This window comes from Mesoplodon mirus (assembly GCF_964341445.2).
Source record: "Mesoplodon mirus genome assembly, chromosome: 8".
Classification (NCBI taxonomy): Eukaryota; Metazoa; Chordata; class Mammalia; order Artiodactyla; family Ziphiidae; genus Mesoplodon; species Mesoplodon mirus.
The window spans coordinates 76508421-76525652 of NC_138984.1; positions in this window are offsets into that span (position 1 = coordinate 76508421).

Sequence of the window (17232 nt, forward strand, 5' to 3'; positions counted from 1 at the left end):
ATAACATGTAGTAGAGGTCTCATGGCTCCTGGGGACAGCTCCCAATGTCCCCATCCCTAGATACTTGGGACAGGCATGGTCACAGTGACAGATGAAATTGAGTGGACACTGACTCACCCTCTCAGCTCAGGGAAACCATCAGTTCTGAGGTGGCTTCGGCGTTTATGCCTAGCTAATAATGCAGCCCTCTCAGGGGGTCGGAACTCATTACCATTCCCTGATACAACTGCATCTCATCAATACAGGATACTCGCTACTTGAACAATTGCAACCACGAGGTGCAGGTGCCCGGTTTGGTATGTAACAGGATTCTCATTTATTTGGGATCTGGCAGACAGAAACTTCTAACAGTTTCTTGAGTCGTGTTGAAAGAAGGATAAGACCAAGGGTCCAAACCACAGGCATCCTGAGGTTAATGAGCAAGAACTTTATGTGAACCCTTTCCCCAAGCCTGCAAAGCCAACTATAAAAACAAGTTCCTGTTATCCAAAAAGTTAACTTACTTTACAGGAAGCACTTTTCATTTTTCAAAAGACAAATACACCTCTTAAAAAAACAGAGGGAGAGGAGAATTTCAATTCCTGAAATTCATTTTCCTTTTTTTAAATAAATAAATATTGGCTCTCTAACCCAAGACACATTTTATTCTAACTAGCATTCTCCCTATCAAGTGAACATCCAGAAACATTGTAATTGTAATACAGTTTGAGGGAATCTAATTGCTCAGAAAAACCTATGAAAACCAGACACATACATTCATTGATAACTCATTTCTGTTGTTTTCCTAATCTTATATAAAGGAAGATATTGCCCATGATACAGATACTTTTATTTCTATATGCATGTATATGTGGGTATGGGCAAGGAACATTATATTATTTAGTCTATAAAGCATATAATAGCTTTCTTTTATAACCTCTTGTCCTCAACCATCTGTTACAATTATTTATCCTGAAAAAATGTAATAATTATATATAACCTAAATTTTAAAAAAATTCTTGGGGAAAACTTTATTATACCCTAAAATTCTTATTATTTTGACACATTTCATTGCTAAATAAAACTTTTAATTTAAGCTAAGAAAACTAATTGGTATCAGATACAAAAGTTCTTGTAAGTTGTTGAAAGTGTTAGTTCTGAGAGTAACATTTTTATATTTTTTGTATTGATTTGCCTTTGAGACAAACTGCAACAAGAAAGCAGGTGATAAGCCTTTGTTAATGCCTCTGGGAGAAAATGATGTACCTACAGACTACTGTTGATAAACAGATTTTGAATTAATTAGTTCTGCATAATTATGTGAGCCATCAAGTCTCTAAAAGCAAATGTAACTGGTCTTATATTGCTTTATATAGAAAGAAGAAAAGAAAAAAATTATGTTGCTTTATAACTTACCTTTTTTAGAGTGTAGTTTTAATTTTTTAAAGGAATAATTAAAATTTTAAATGGCATATGTTCCAGGCATATTATATATTTATAAACTCAGAATTATAAAATGAGATAAGAAATGGTATATATTGTTACCATCAGTGGTAGAACTGGGACTTAGAGCATGCTCTGATTCCTGTCTCATACTTCGTGGAAGTTACATTTTGTTACCAGAAAATACCAAAGTGAACATCTCAAGAAAAATAGCCTGTGGAATTCCCTGGCAGCTCAGTGGTTAGGACTCTGTGCTTTCACTGTCAAGGGCCCGGGTTCCACCCCTGGTCAGAGAACTAAGATCCCACAAATTTTGCAGTGCGGCCAAAAGAAAAAAGAAAGAAAAATAGCCAGCCTGACAATAAAATGGCAGAGCTTTCAGTAAGATACTTTTAAGGATTTTATCCACAGATCTACAATTGCAACAAAAAAATTTTTTTAAAGAAAATCATCTGAAGAAAAATACTTAAAGAGTAATAAGCAGGGGAAAACTGCAGATATTTCTGAGAGACATAAAAAGAAGCCTCATTAAATGGAGAGATGTATGAGGAAATGAGATAAGAAGATTCAATATTGTGGAGATGTTAATTATCACCAAGTCAATATATAGGTTTAATACAATTTAATCAAAAGTCCAATAAGATTTTTTTGGAATTTTGGCCAATTTTAAAAAAATTATCTAGAAGAAAAAACATGGGAATAAGAAATATACTTAGAAGATTTCTGTGAGGTAACTTGCTCTATTAGAAACTGACATACATTATAAAATAAAATAATTTTTTTAAAGTGATCCTGACTAATGTAAGAGTATGCAGAAAATCAATGAAATAGAATCGATGGCCCAAAGACAGACCAGTATAAATTAAAATTTACCCTAAAGACATAATCCAAGATTTGTACCCAAATTATTGGCTTTCACATTTTCTTAAAAATCTTAAGAAACCCTTGAAATAGTCAACCAAAGAGAGTGATGCCAACAAATGATGGCATGTCTGTCTAGGTGATAGAGTATTATATAAGCATTTAAAAATATAATTTTAACAAATAAATAATTTCATGAAAAAAATGTTCATAAAAAATATTAAGTGAAATATTAATGTTCATGGTTCAACTCTATGTATATGCTCATATATGTTTTCATATATGAGTATATATAAAGAATAAATATATATTCATTTATATTTATATACTTGATTTTTAAAAGATTTGAAGGAATACATCAAAGAATAAAATTAGTTAGCTCTGTATAATAAATTTATGTACTACTTTTTACTTTCTCTTTTACATTTGTTGGTATTTTCCAATTTTCCTACAATTGTTGGCATATAGTAGACTTTACAGCTACCTCTACCTCAATAAAGGAATGAGATACTAAAGTATTTTAAAAGCAGCTTTTTAATTAAATTTAATTTTTATAGTCAGGTTATGACTTATCCAACTCTGTTAAGACTGACTTCAGCAACTTAAAATTCAAAGTCTGGTTTCTCTGTCACTTCAAATTCCCCAAACTCAAATGTCATGTTTTCCTTTGGGTACTACATAAACCACCAATCAACCTGACAAGAGCATGTAAATAAGATATATGCCAATTTATCAACAATAATAATAATAATTTCCCTTTAATAATAATTTGCCATTCCAGATCTGACAATTGTACTATTATATTAAGTCCAGTGTTATACTTCTGGATAGAGCAAAGCTTACTTTTTTATACCAGGATAATAATTCTTAGTGGGAAGAGGCCTATCTATAATTCAACTTTGAATCATTTCTTGTATACTTGGCTACAAATAACAGGGATCCCCAACTCAAATTTATCTGAACAATAAGGAAATTTATTGTCCCACGTAAGAAGTCTGGAGCTTGGGGGGCTCCAAGTAGTATGATCAATGGCTCAGTTATGCCAAAAGAAGCTCAAATCCTTCTACTTCTCATACAGGCATTGCTAATGTGTCAGCTTTGTTCCCAGGCTGGTTCCTTTCATGGGAACACGAGGGCTAGAGAGGTTTTAGTCATAAAAATATCAAGAAGAATAAAATAAACCATCTCTTACTGGTCTCTTTCTAAGAAGCAAGGAAACTTTCACAGAAGCTCTCATCAGACTTCTCCTCAAAACTCCTTGACCAGAACTGGGTGATGTGGCCATTCTTAAATCAATGGCAAGGAGAAGGAGATTAACATAATTATCATAGACAAATCAGGCATGGAGTTGCTTCCCCTGAAACACTTTGAGGATGGCTATGTGGACACGATCTGGGTTCTGCTGTGAAAAAAGGAGATTAGGAGTGGAGACAGGGCAGGAATGGGGGTAAGAGTGGGGTGTGTGGCATGAATGTTGGGTAGGCAATCTTCTCTGCTCCAATTCCCATGTTGTTAATGACATGAGAAGAGGGAGGATTCTTTTTTAATTGAAGATAGTGACAGGCACTGTGATCGATGCTGAGGATATAATAGTGGACAGGACTTAACCTCTCTTCACCAGGAACTTACAGTTTTAAGAGAGAAGAAACACAAGTAAACAGGCAATTACAACATAGAGTGTTACATCATGGTACCAGGGAAGCTCCTTGGATGGGGCACCCAACCAGCCTTGAGTCCCAAAAAAGGCAACATCTAGCTGCATCCTAAAAGTTGAGAAGGAGCCAGTCCTGTGGCAATTGAGAGCATGGCATGTCTGAGGAACTAGAAAGCACTGAGGCTAAAGATGTAAGCAGAATAGAAATCAGGCAGAGTCTTGAAGGCCAAGCTTACATTTGCACCTGAAGACAAGGTGACTCCAAAAAAGCTTGTAAACAAGAAATAACATAATCTGATTTCCTTTTCAGAGCATTCGCTTCATCTGCAGAGTGGAGAATGGATCAGAGGTGGTCAAGCCTAGATTTAGAGAGACCATTTAGATACTTTTAGAGTAATCCGGGCCAGAAACCTAGAAATTAGAGGATAAATTCGTGGTTTAGGTAACTAAATAGATACTGGTAGAGAGATGAAGAACTCAGAGGGTATAAACAATAATGGGGAAGGTTATGACTTTAGTTCGGGACATTGTAATTTTGAAGTGCTTATGGGACATCTAAGGGGAAATGTGCAGTAGATAGTGCTGTTTGGTTAGGCTGCTTATGATTATAAATAGTATTATTAATTCGCTATTAAATATTCCCATGAAAACCTCATCGAATAATATTAGTAATTGCCAGATTATACCAGGCTTTTATTTTTCTTTCTAGCTCTGACATGATTTGAGTGATATGATGAGAAAAAGTCATAGCAAATGTTTTACATGCTGACAATTTAAACTAATAGATATTTTTAGATGTTGTGTAAGAAAAGAGCTCTGGGCTAAAAATGATGCTGACATTTAAAGCCTCTCTATAAACTTCAGAAATGTGTAGCCTTAGACACCAAGGCTAGTAGCTTAGAAATAATGCTTAGCATCTAAACTTAATGCTTTTCCAACTTGGTTTTCTGTCTTGGGCTCAGATGTTCCCACCCCTATGCACTTTTAAGATGTTTACTCTTCTGTGTTGTGACCTAAGAGCCTCACTTATATTTGGTAAGGGCATTTCCATCAGGTCTGTCCAAGGTGCTTTGTCTCTCTTTTCAAGTCCCTCTGGACGACAGAAAGTCTAGGTATTTTTCCCTGTTTGAGACAAATGTTCCTCTGTCTAAAGAATGTGGCTATAAATTCTTTTAAAGGTCCATCCAAACTATATTTTCAATAAAATTTTTGTTTTGCATATTTATGTTATATAAGTTCATGGTAGAAATTTGGAAAATACAGAAAAGTGTAAAGAAAGTAAAATTGGATCATAATGGTTCTACCCAGAAATAACAATGGTTAACGTTTCTCTACCTTTATAATCTTCTTTCTATGTCTGTATATAGTTTTCTTACAAATTGGGATTATATCATACATAATATTCTGTAGATCTGATTTTTTTGTTTACCATTTATCATGATGTTCTTTCAATATCTTTAAGTATGCTTCAAGAACATGATTCTTTTAATGACTGGATTATATTCCATCATATTATATGATGGAAACAGTATTTTACCAAGCAGTCCCAGCTTCTGTGGACATTTAGGCAATTTCCAATTTTTTATAATATAAATAAATGCTGGGTGAACATCCATAACCATGTCTTTGTGACGTTCTCTGATTATTAGGAAAATTTCCAAAAGTTGACTTACTGGGTCAAAAGCTATGAACACTTTTAAAGCTTTTGGTGCATATTGCCAAATGTTTATTTCCAGGAAGTCTAGACAAATCTGCGCTCTCACCACTGGTTTATTATATCATCTAGTTCAGAGTAAATGGCCTGTGCCTTTCCCTCTCTAATAAATTCCAAAAGAACAAGTCTTTTTAATATTTTCATAGTTCCTAATCAGCTTTCTTAAGCTGCGAGATTGACTAGAGAGGTTCTTCAATTTATTCTGAAACTACAGCCCCCTGGGAGAAGGAAAGAGCCATGGATCTGGGGCTAGAGAACCAGGTTCTAGTCTCAGCTTTTTTACAAACTCACAGTTTGATTTTGGCAACTTAACTTCCTTAGGTCTTGGTTTTCTCTGCCCAAATGACAAGATGGTACAAAAGGTCTCTATAGTCTCATTCACTAAGTAGAACAATAACAGTAGCAACAAAATGTTTACAAGTAGAGTGAGAATTTGGCAAATACACCAATGGTCTCAGTAAATAATGTTGTAGAATCTGATCTAAGAACATGCCATGATGGTCTTCTCCAAGTAAATTTTCCTTTCTTTGACAAGCTAGTCTCCTTCCTCTGGAAGCAGATTCTGAGGCTTAGGCAGGGCTGAACTTAGAACTAGTGGGGTGGTCAGCCACTCAGGTGATGTGATAGGGAGAGATCCCATAATCTCCAACTCGGTTCATTTATTTTACCTTTACAGCTTAATCCTTACATATTTAGTGAAAATAATCCTAGGAAGAAATTCATAACCATGGCCTTCAAGAGGCTAGGCTTCTACTGAGAGTAGGAACCCCGGGTCCATTTAAACTAGCTGGTAGTGAGAGCCAATGATATAAAAAAACACCACCAGGGATTTCCTTGGCGGTCCAGTGGTTAAGACTCTACCCTTTCACTGCTGGGGGCGTGGGTTCGATCCCTGGTCGGGGAGCTAAGATCACACATGAGGCGCGGCAGGCCAAAAATAAATAAATAAAAATTAAAAAGAACACTAAAGTCCTTAGAAATCACCACAAGATAATGTCTATAAACATTCAAGAGGATTTGATAGCACAACTAAAAGTCACTAGATTCCATTTCTTCTACTTTTTTCCTCTATCACCCATGGGCAATCAAAAGTATTTTCCAGCCACTTTTCTTCTTGCCAGATTTTTGAAGCTTTTAGCTCATCCATATTTAAATCCTAAGAGGCAATATATGTGTTGAGCATAATATTTCAGATATGTTTGGTTGACAGATTTTGAACAAAACGTTATTTTTCTGGAAAAGGAAAGGCAAAGCATTAACAGCACAAAAAACTTCAAATGATTCAGTGAAGTACCAAATTATCTTACAGATAATAGGGTACCATAGCTATCTTTGGTTCCCAAGAACACTTGCTTTGCCCACTATTTCCTCATCATAAGCAAGCAGATATGCAATCGCCAAGTGTCTTGTGACTCCAGTGAGAGAACATAGGATTACAGCAAGGGTTTGAGGTGAGAAGCAGGCAAGCATCTTCATGACAAGGCTACCCAGACTGGATCCCAAAGGAACCTGACCCTGGTTTGTTACTACATTTCAAACGTGTGTGACTGAACTCTTAAACCTCGGTAGCTATTGAACCCCAAAATACTAGTGCCAATTAACTTTGATTAAATCAAATTTGTTTTACCTTCTTAGAGAAAATGCGTTTCAACTTTTTTATCTAAATAGACTAATAAAGGTGCTTTTCAACTTTGACTGTCCATTAGAATCACCTGGAGAATGTTTAAAACTCCCCAATCCTGTGCTGCACCCCTAAACAAGTAAATCAATATTCCTAACAGTAGGACCCAGGCATCAGTGTTTTTTAAGGCTCCCTAGGTGATTCCAAAATGTAGCCAAAGCTGAAACCCACTAATATAAGAGTTACCTCAAGTAATTATGATATACACGTGAGTTTATTGTGCTTACTTGACCAATATAGAGCCAAAAATTATGCAAACAATTAATGAAGAGAGATCCCCCCTGAGCTGCCCAGCCCTGGGAGATCCAACTACTTTTGGCTCTTACCTTCTTCATAGGCTACCAGCTGTGGTGTTTATCATATCCCAGCCTGAATCCTCAGTCTCCTGCTTGGGAATCCTAAGGTTATCCCAGGACCTCTGACACACCTTATAACATCTTTCATCTTTTTCTCAGCCTATTCCCAAACCACTTAGCTCAGAACTCCTGAGAGGTCCCAGAACCACTTCTCCCCTTGAAATGCTAAAGTCAGCTAAGGTGGATGGATGTAAATTGATATGACTCTTCTGGGTTCTTTTCGTTCTCTGAAGCATGTAGAAAAGTCTAGGACATGGCAGCTTCAAGAAATGATTGGGGGAGAGGGAGGAATGAGAGAGGATCTCTAGACCCTCCTCAGCCTTCACCTCCTCTGTTACCTCTATTCTTTGTGATATGAACAATTCACATTTTCTCTGTGTCTCATATAGCTTATATAAGGCGACGAAAGAACACAGCTTCTAAGTACTAGAAGGATTCTCTTGTCAAAAGGACAAGCACCCACTCAACCCCTCTACTTAGTCACCTGTGCTCTATGCTTGGGTGTACATAGGTATCCCACTACCAAAAAAAATGGTATATTTGAATTATCCTGTTAGGATTTTTACTCATAACCAGTTTATAAATATTCAGTATGATTTCTGCACAGTCGGTCTTCCAAACTCGAGGCCAAAATTTTTAAATGTTGTGGGGTGGTTTTTTTTAACTTAGATTGACTATATTTACACCTACACATTTAGGAAGTAGATAAATGCTGTTTGTCTGCTACAATTGTGATAAGCATATTGAACACAATGATTGTCAAGCAAAATTTCCATGTGCAATTTTAGATAACACTCTCCAAAATGTGACCATACATAACCACCCCTTTCCTACTGAGTTATGACAAATCACATAGTTAAAAATCATGGTTAGTCCTGTCTCAGACTAAATATAAGAATCTTCTTAGCAAAAATATGTTTTGCTTAGGGGCTTCCCTGGTGGCACAGTGGTTGAGAGTCCGCCTGCCAATGCAGGAGACACGGGTTCGTGCCCCGGTCCGGGAAGATCCCACATGCTGCAGAGCGGCTAGGCCCATGAGCCGTGGCCACTGAGCCTGCGCTCCGCAAAGGGAGAGGCCACAACAGTGAGAGAGGCCCACGTACCGCAAAAAAAAAAAAAAAAAAAAGTTTTGCTTAAAGAACAACTTCAGTTTCCTCGGGGAGTCACTGAACCCAAGCCTGTGGTTCAAACACAACAGCTCCCTACTTCTATCGGGCCTCTCATTTTTCCTAGGTTTGTTTGCAGCCTGAGGTTGCTGCAATTAGGTCTCCTCACTTCATCCTATAGTTCTATACATGGTATGTACTCTGAATCATCTGGTAATATAAGACCCAGTTAGTCCAGTTCCTGCCAATTTACCTATTTTGCCTGTGTGTTAAATTTCATTATCTCTGGGACTGCATTGTGCTTCCATGATTATGACTCAATAAAATACAGCTCAGTTCAAATCTCAACAACAGGAAAAGAGGTTTGCAGGGTTTGTTTACAAGTAAGAATGCCATATGCTCCTCTAAGGAAAAAATATGTTAATTACCAAGGAAGAAATCAGATAAGAAAAATACAGAATTGTTGCAGACCTACTACGTAAACAAGCAAGATACTTTCTGTGCAATGGGAGTAAATATGGTAAAGCCACCCCTCATGCTTTCTTGTTCAGCTGAATCTACACTGAATAGGATAAAGAGCAAGCAAAAACCACTTTCTAGCTGTTATGTAGTATATATGTGGAGTGACATATTTCATATTTTAAGTCCAAACTGTCTCACATTCCTTGTTTTGGTCCTGGTAAGGTTAAAGATAAAATAAGATACTGAATCAAAATCTGTGGACAAGTAACCTGAACTGAGTAATTACAACTGACCAAATAAAAGCAGATTCTTCTCCTTTACTTTGTGCTTCTTGAACTTGCTGCCCTCCTCCAACTTCGTGTCTTCACCCTAGACTTGTTGCTGGAAGGAAATGTTAAGTTCAGTCAATCATTTGTCTCCAAAATAACTGCTGGTGCTTGAATTCAACTCTTCAGGGTTTTTCTTTCCTCCAGCTGGTTTGTGATGATAGATAAAGCTTTGTTTAAGGGGAAAAAAAGAAAAAGAAGGAAACCATACAGTTTTTCCATCCAAAAAACACACGGGCAGGACATTCTGGCACAGTCAGCTATGCCTCAAAGCAGAGTTTTCATACCAAGGCACCTTCCTCCATGCCGTACACACTACCCAAGATTCTTCAAACACAAGCATCCACACGGAATTTCCTCCAGAAGAAAACTGAGGCAATGTGTCTAATAACCACTTATAACTTGGTATTTCCAAACGTTAGGATCTGTACTGGCAGTCTAGAACAAAGGCTAGCCCTCAGCAATTTTGTAAAATAGGCAATTAGGTTTGGTCTGTTTTGCTAGAAGAAGTAAAATAAGAAAAATACAGGCAAGCTTTTAGCAAATGACCCCTTAATGAGGCAAAAATTTCAGGGGGCTAACTCCACTTTTTGTCAGTTTAGCCTAATATTACAAGAATTCCAAAGGGGTGAACACATAACTTTTAGCCATGCTGTTTCCCAGGACACAGAAAGATCCCCATCACCTTAGTTCTCAATATTTTATCCACCAAGGAGTCAGGAAGGTGTCTAACTTTGGAACCATATAGACCAGAATTCAAGTCCTATACATTGTATAACACAGATAAGTGTCAGCCTCAGTTTCCTCATCTTCAAACTGGAGATGATAATTTTGCAGAAGCATCATGAGGGTTTGGGGGATGTTTTCTCACCACTTACTTGCTTGCCTCTGTCCAGAGAGAGGATATTCCACCCACCACGCTCTCTCTCTCCAACAAGAAGGTGAGCGTTGGGTGGAACAAATATTGTCTTCATGTTCAAATTCAACAACAGCATACAGGGTCTCCTGCATGGAAATTTTCAGTAGGCTCAGTGACACAGTAGGAAGTAAAACACCAAAGTTGATAACTGTGGCAGAGCAAGACTTGGTTTTATGTGGGAATAGAGGCAATAAAAAGGTTAAATCACAGAATCATTTAGGTATGACCGAGGCTCTCAAACCAGCACTTCTATTTACCATGTAGCTGATCTTGAATAACGTGTGGTGGCTTCAACTTTATGAAAAGCGTATAGTGGCTTCAGTCTTATGAAGTATGCATGGTGGCTCCAACCTTGCGACTTTGAAGTATCTCCAAGGCTTCAAGACACCTAAATAATTAAAATATCTGATGACAGCTAATATACATTGCCATGACTGTTCCTAAACTTGATTAAAATGGGTTTGTGGGGGATAGCGGGGGATAAGTTACTTGTAACTTTATTTCAACAATTTTTATTATAAAATAAAGTCTATTTATCATTAAAAAATAAATGTTATACAACTCTACTTCAGTTCCTTCTCTGTGTATCCTTCCAGAAAGTGTATTTGCAAACACAAGAAGCCTGCGCTGTGTCACTGGCCAGGCCTGCCCAAGTACATATGTTGGGCTTTCCCTTCCTGACTCCCAGTGTCCTGGAAATCAAAGACTTTGTATTATATTTCTAGGAGGGAGGAAACCACACGGGGAAATCAGATGAGTCTGGACAAAATATCACATCACAGCTAAGAGGTCACAACTGTTGAACAATCCACATGCCACATGCAGGTAACTTTCCTCACAAGAGCTATAATATGGAAACAGCCTAACACGATCTCTCAGCACAGGCTATGGGCGGTGTCCTCTGGATGGCGACAGATTGTCTGCCCTGGCAGACTCCCTCGGGGGTCCCCACTGCCCGAGACTGGCAGTACTTAGCTGTCTACAATGGTGACTGCTGCTCTCCATATGATTCCCACAAGTCCAGTCCCCTCACCTTGGGTCTCACCAGCGTCTTTCAAAGTCCTTTTCCACCCACTATTCTTCCATTTCTACCATCCCAAGTGAATCTCAGCTGCTCGTGTCCATTGCCTAGTTCTCTGTTGGGTTATTCGTCTTTTTCTTATTGATTTATAAGCATTCTTTGCATATTAAAGGAATTTGTTCCTTATTTCCACCTTTGCTGAAGTTATTTTTTCCCAGTACTTGTCTCTTAACTTTTTTAATAGTGTTTTTTTTTCTTTTCAGAAGTCTTAAATTTTCACTAGTCCATCTTTTCCTTTATGATTTCTAGATTTTATGTCATGCTAGAAAAGAAAGTCTTCCCTGCTCCAATTTTTTTTATTACTCATGTTTTTGTCCAGCGTTTCTTAAAGTTTTATTTTTCACATTCAATATATGATTGGTCTGCAACTTATTTCGGCTATGGAGTAAGTTAGTGATACAACTTTATATTTTTCAGATAGCTAGCTAGAACTCCGACATTTTTGCTGAATAATGGATATCTGTTCCTCTAATTTGAAATTCCAACATACTAAATTCCTTACACATTTGGGTCCATTTCTGGACTCTCATTTCTATTCCTTTGGTCTGTCTACTTTCAAAGTTTTAAAATTGTTACAATCTTATTTATTTTTTTTGGTGTGGCTGTTCTCCACTCCTAGGCCCGTCCCCACATTATTACCCTTTTGTCTCATAATTTGCCTTGTTCTTTCCCTAACCCAACCCCTAAACTTTAGTATCATTTTGAATGATGCATCACCTCAGGAATGCAGAAAGAACTGGAAAATGAGAGGCTAGTTCCTGCTAATGAGATATCATACAGACTATAGACCTTGACCCACAGACTCTAATTAGCTTCCTTCATTTTTATAACTTCTGTAGAACAGGAGGGCTAGGGCTCACAATTGAACCTGGCCAATTATTCACCAGCCAGTCTAAGCATGTAGTATAATTGCTCCTCCAATTGTTGGCAAGCAAGATGGCCATATGAAACCAGCTCTTAGCTAGACTACTGGCAGCAGGGAAGTCCGGGTATATTGCTCCTGCCACTGCAACCCTGGTGGGCAACACAAATGTATGTGAGAGGGAACAGGCAATGAAGATTACATTTGCAATTGAGAAAACATAGGGCTAAGAGAAACTACATTCCTGTTCTTATCTCCAAGGCAAAGAACCAAAGTCATTTCCTTGCTTCCTACATTAAAGGGCAAATAGATGGGCTATCCTATGAATTCAGAATGGTTTAAACCAACTTGAAGTGGAGGAAGTGGAGAATTTGTCTTGCATACTCCTAAGTAGGTCTGGTGTACATTTCCTAGGAAGTTATCTCCTTTCCTGCTATGAGGAACACTTACAGTCATTGGAATAATACAGTTTTACTAACCAAATCTTTTACTTAAAAAAAATAAAAATATAAAATTTGGGTTGTTTGTGAAGTGTGGCTGGAAAATCTCATTGTGAAATCCACCTCAAAGGGGATTCTGCAAATCGTAATCTAAAATAGGAAAAAATATAAGGAGTAAGAGCAAATGGCACATCTGGGCAATGGAAGCAGTAATGCCTTCCCCAGGCTATAGATTTCATCCGTGAAACTGAAGCCTCCAATGTCACTAACGTTGTTATGAGCTACCAGAACTAGGGCTGCTTCGCCCATACTGAGCAAAGTTTTACTTAGGTTTTCTCATCACAGTGAAATGGAAGATTTAAACCAAAAGCTTTTGTCCTCCCCTTATTCCCTAACACATACAGCACTAAACAATATTCAAATAATACCTCACAACTCCTAGGCATCTGTTGAAGGTGGGATACTTTGCATCTAAGACCCCCTCTGGACTGCTACTCTTGGTCTTAGGAATGGCTGCCAGGGAAGCATTTGACCTCAGACTACAGCCAAGATCCAAGGTGGAAGGTGTGCAATTGCTTCCAATGGGAAAAAGATTATTTCCTCTTTTATTACCTCTACTGAAGCAGAAATTGAGAGATTGCAGGGGTTTTATGTCATTTAAGCCGAGATCTATGGTAATATCAATCTCAAATTTCTTGATTTGTTCAAGGCACTGAAAAGCAAGTCCCACTCTGTTCTTTAATAGAAACTTTAGAGAGTAAACAGGCATAATTTCTTGATAACAAGGGGCTTTTTGTGATCCTTGTACAAACATTACGTGATCTCTTCCCTTGCTGCCATATGTATAATTTATGTTTTAGGAAGAGACTTACAGATCCATCCCTAGTACCTCGCAGTTGTGGTCACAGTTTATTAAACCCCCAAATATGTTAAGAGTCTTTAAGATGCATATGCCCTTTAACCCAGTAATTCCAATTCTAACAGTTTATCCAAAATACAAAATTAGTAAGTTAAAAAAAACAAAAATTATATATATCAAAAATTATTTCTAATAATAAAAATGGAAAACAACTAAAATGTCCAATAAATAACTGTTTATCTATATGGTTAATTATTACACAACTGTTAAAGTGTATATTTTCAAAGAATAATTAATGATACAGAGAGATATGTGCCCAAACTAATGTATTTATTAAAATATTTACAGAGTATATATAAATGTATAGAGTATTCATAAAAATATTAATATATAAATCCAAATTTCCCCTAGGTCCCATCAGCTTATTTGTAGGAAAGGCCACTAAATACAAGGGCTCATTAGCTCTTTTTTTTTTTTTAAATATGCTTTATTTGGTTTAACAGATTGTTTACACCTTAAATGTTTTTTTATCTTTTTTTAAATTGAAGTACAGTTGATTTACAATATTGTGTTAGTGTCAGGCATACAGCAAAGTGATTCAGATATATATATATATATATATATATATATATATATATATATATATATTCTCTTTTTTCGATTCTTTTCTATTATAGTTTATTACAAGATATTGAATATAGTTCCCTTTTGGGATCATTAGCTCTTAACATCCAAGTTACAAACCCTCAGGCTTCCTTCTGCTGAATACCACTTAGGAAGTCCCCAAAGGGCACATGGTTCTCCAAGATGAAGACTGTGTGCAGAACCCAGGCTGGGGTGGATGCATGTGCCATTTCCCTCTTAGCCTGGAACTCCTGCTCCATCATAGCAATCAAGCCCTGTGAATGGGAATAAAATGGAGGAACAGGGCTCCAGCAGTCACCTTACAGAAAATGACCAGAAATTCCACGTATGATTTCTGCGCATGTCTCATTGATAAGAAGTTTGTCACGTGGCCACACCTAGCCTCAAGGGAACCTGGGAAATGTAGATTTTAGTTGGATGGCCATGTATCCAGGAAGAAAAGCAGAATGAATTTTGCGGTCAACCACTAGTCTACCACATCACATTATACACACTAAAAAAAAAAAAAAAAAAAGCAAGAAGGAAATACACCCAAAAGTTCACAGTGGCCATCTATAGTAGGGCTTGGGGTAATTTTTCTCTTTCCACTTTATGAATTTTGTAAACTTCCTACAGTGGCTTTCTATTTCCTTCATAAGATGATGAGAAACATTATTAATTTAAAAGAAAAAAAGACTAGAAATAAATATTCTAAAATATTATCAGAAGTTGTCTTTGGAAGATGATGCTACATGTAATTTTTTCTTTATATTTTCTAAATTTTTTATAATCTATTTGGAGTCTTAGAAAATAGTTCACCAAATGTCTTAGTTCCTGCAGGGACAGGTAGAAATAGTGTTATGGCCTATATATGAGTTTCACACATGGTCACAATTACAGTGTGCTTCTGTCAAAGCCCTCTGTTTTCTTTGTTTTAAAATAGAAAATAAGCCTGTTTGTATATCAGTCTCAGTAAAGTGATGAATGACAAGAAATTCTTCAACCTGCCCCCCAAAGCAACCATTTTAAGTAACTCATCTGTTCAATTCTAGAATGGAAGCTATATTTAACTGCTAACTAGTTTTCTTCAAAGTAACTTACAACTCTCCCATCTACATAACAACTTCTTACCTCCCTGCTCAGCTTCCCTGTTGGCACATTGCTGTCCCTTCCATCCTCACACTTAGCCTATATTACATTCAAGCAGGTTTATCTCACTGAACTAAGTCCACCCTCACCCACCCACCCTGGTTTCCACTGTCAGAAGCTCAAGATGTTATCTTACACAGTATAAAGAAATTTCAATGGGACATTTTTGAAGACCTGATGGAGGCAATTCTGAATAGTCAAACCATAGAGACTGAAAGAGTAAGAAACTAAAATATTTGGGAAGAAATAGGATTCTCCCAGTAACAATTAAATCATATAAGAAAAGTAACACTTTACTCAAAGACAGCTCTGTTTAGGAATGTGTACAACAGAGAAAATCAATTAAAGTAAACTTAAAAAAAAAAAGGAGACGTCAGTGTGCTGGAAATGTTACAAAGTTGCAAAATACTTCTCCTATATTTTCCCCTTCTTGCTTATCTTCCTACCCCTGCAATACTCCATACCTGAACATCACACAGAATGCAAATATCATTATAAAAAACAAGTACTAATAGAAACATCATCTATCAGTATTTACAAGAACAAAAACTCTACCTTCACTTTTTCAGGGGACAACTGATATGGTTCATAATGTGACAGTTTACCCTGTGATTCCCACCAAATGATTTAATTGAAATAGGAATATATATTTATTTAAGCACATTTATCAAAAATCACTCTGCATAAGCCATATCACCTCCTGGATGACTGGTGTACACCTTCATGAGAAACCAGTCCCAGTTGACAGGTTTCACTGACCTTCTACGTGATGATTGGGTGGGGAGGAAGGAAGGGAGGAGAGACAATGACAGACAGGAATACAGTTCTATTTCACTTCTTATCTTACGTTAAGGTTCCAAAGTGTCTTCTTTCTTTCCCATCTCCCACTTCCAAAACTTACTGACTGCTCTACTCTAGCTCATTTATTTTCTCGTTCAATTGTTCTCCTGATACTACAGTTTTTTTCAACTTCACAGTAGTGTAATTTCTTAATCATTTGCTCTGACATAGTCCTTATTTCCTTCAGTTTTTCCTCTTTCTCTCCTGAGAAACATAAATTACATTGACTCCTGCTGGCTGTTCTGCATCTCTCTTTGTAAAGATTGAGACAAAGAGTTAGCTAGGTCTGATACATTTGTCAGCCAAATTATCCTGGGATTTTGTATTTATAACTACTATTTCATCTATAATATAAAAAAGAGTAAGGCTTTATTTTTTCCCTACTTCCAGGTTCCATTTTCCTCACCTAGACTATCATCTATGATATACAATAGACGACTAAGACATAGATAGATAATTTACTTATTTTTAAAAAAGAAAGATGAAGAGGAGGAAGAGGGGAGACTTACTTGAAACATCCAGTAACTCAAGATTTTGTAGAATAATCTAAAGCTTATTGCTATCTCTGTAGACACAGCTTTTTATTATCCCTAACCCTTTACACTCTCCAGGTCTTAGAGTTTTGGGACTTCTGAATTAGGAATTGTAATGTTTGCATCCCTACCAGTAAATTCCCTTTAAACAGTTGGTCTTAGTAACTGTGCTAGCTAAAGTCATCATTGTCTAGAAAACATTTTGACAAGAGCCTTTTTTGCAGTCTATTTTTAGCATAAGCTGATATACCAGGTCACCGCCAATTTTTGACTGAACTAGGAATCCTCTCTTTCTAGCAAATGGGTCTTCCAGAAGAGAGTAGCATATCCAGAATGAATATTT